Below are 2,521 nucleotides of genomic sequence, written 5' to 3' on the forward strand. Positions count from 1 at the left end.
CGGAATGTGCGGAGTGCCTTACTGATAGCGCCGATAAAATAAATATGGAAATTATTCCCTTTTTTGTTCACGGCCTTGAAAAAATTGCTTTCAGTAAGGCTGGCATATGTATGGATCAGATAGCTTGTTTATTAAGCTTTAATTTCCTTTTTTTAAAACCTCTTTTAATTTTTTTGAGTAGTGAATTTTAAGACAGACTTCTCAAAAATTCCTCATTGAGGAATAAAATTTCCATCTTCCTCCTCTTGTGAGTCAAATTAATTTTTAGTATGTAACTAAGTTTTTGGCTAATAAAGAAATATGAGCTTAGGAAAGCGATTAAGAAAAGGAACTAACACCACTGAAGAGGATACATTTCTAAGAGCTCTAAACTTCTAGTTTATCTCTCAATGTACACATAAACTGAGGATTATTATTGGTATCATCACATGACATTTATTTATTTATTTATTTATTTGTTACAGTCTTGCGACTTAAAAGTACAGATAGGTATTTTTAATATATAACAAAGTATGCGTATATGTAAGTTTAAATTTTCAATTACAAAGCTGTTTATGTTTCTAAAACTATCAAATAACCTATATAAATGTATATTGTCTAACTAGTTTGGTAGCTGGCGAGGCCTAGTCTCCAGTCTACCTTTAAATATGTACTATGTGCAGCAGGCGGAAAGACCTTGTTTCCGCTCCGCGTTGCTCACGAGTTGGTAGTCACGGTCGGAAAGGCCGAGTCTCCGATCCATGTTCCCGTCGTCATTAATATGCAAACCCTGACGCTGGATTCCGTGATGTGAGGCGGGCGGAAAGGCCTAGTTTCCGCTCCGCGTTATGGTCGGGCTGTTGGGCATAGTCGGAAGCTTTCGTATGCTAGATCATTTGCTGCTTGGTCGGATGGAAAGGCCTGGTTTCCATTCCGTTCCGTGCTCTCCATCGTTACAAACTATGCAGGTACAGTGGTGGAAAAATAAATAGGGACATGATATTTGAACAAATTGTTCCTATTTTTGTTTGTCTATTTAATATTTATTATTTTTTTATAATCGTTTAGCTCATTATCTAACAAAACCCATATATATCCGTATTTCAAACTTTGTGCAAAAATTTTATAAGTTATGCGAAGTTGTTTCTAAATTTTAAACTTTTTAATCAGATTTTTTAGAATATTTTGAGTATGCAGTATGCCCATTAAATTTTAGTAGAATACAGTGTAAGTTTGAAGTTCCTAAAAAATCGCTTTGATTTTTGATAATTTTTATTCCGAATGTATTACGCACTTTTTTCCATACAAAACAAAAAAATTATCCAACATACTGTGTATGGAAGAAAATGCGTTTAAAAAAATTGTCAAAAATCAACGCGATTCTTTAGCAACCAGGGTGTCCACATTGTTTAAAAAAAACGTAATTTCTGAAAAAAAATCGCAATTTTTTTTAAATAAAATCCATGAAATCGTTTTACCACCTTCAAAGGGTAATAATAAATAACACAAATCACTTATGTATATAATAGTGATGTACAAACAATTTTCTTTAAAAATACACATTTTTTTTAATTTTTGTTTCAACACATTTTGCAATAGGACTGCGCAACTATTAAATTTATTATAACTCATATTAAATGATTAATCGCACATTCCGCTTTTAAGAGCTCGGCGATGAAAATTAAATAAAAACCTATAATAAGGTGAGATCGGCTATTTCCACAATTTCTTCAAAATCACCTAGTGATGATTTACATTTCTGTTGTTGTCATATATTGAGCTATTCAACCTAGATAACATACTGTTTGATATTGGAAACGTTTTGCAGCAGAAACTATTAGCCTTCATATAACACATTATTCGAACTATTGAATTAAGGCTTTCCAACCTCTTCCTATTCCGAATCTTAGTTTTTGTTGAATTCATTGCGGAAAAACGCGCTCAACAAAGCATGTGAGTGCGGCAAGGATAATAATGTGAATTTACTTATATTTTCAAACATTTTATTGCGTGTTGCGGTTTTCACTCCGTAAGCAATTATCCAAAATTCTTCATAGTCGGATGGAATAGTTCTGAGAAAAGTTATTCCATGGGAAGTTAATAGATTTAAATATTCACTTTCCGCTGCTTTTCTTTCCTTCAAAGTCAAATAGCGTATTGGCAGCTCCCTGAAACTCGCCCTCTTGTGATTCACTCACTTTTTTGCTGACAAAATCAAAGCATTTTTTATAGGTATTTAATTGACTAGGTAATCGTTTCAAAAGTTCTTGGATTAGGGTGATTAAACATTTTTGACAGTCTTTTAATAAGCTTCTTAAGTCCAGTTTATCACGCAGTTCATTAGCCTCTTCTGTAAAATTATCGTGGAAAACTAAGTTTTGTATATTTTTATAACTGGAAAAAATTTATTTAATTGCGATTTCATAAATTTTTACGTACAAATATACAAAAAAAAAATCGCCAAATTGGCGCGAAATCGCCAAATCTGGACACTTTGCTAGCAACTTAAAATTTACGCTTCGTTCTACTAAAATTTAATGGG

Source organism: Rhagoletis pomonella, unplaced genomic scaffold, assembly GCF_013731165.1.
Source record: "Rhagoletis pomonella isolate Grant_MI unplaced genomic scaffold, Rhpom_1.0 Rhpom_scaffold_00004, whole genome shotgun sequence".
In the NCBI taxonomy this organism is placed as follows: domain Eukaryota; kingdom Metazoa; phylum Arthropoda; class Insecta; order Diptera; family Tephritidae; genus Rhagoletis; species Rhagoletis pomonella.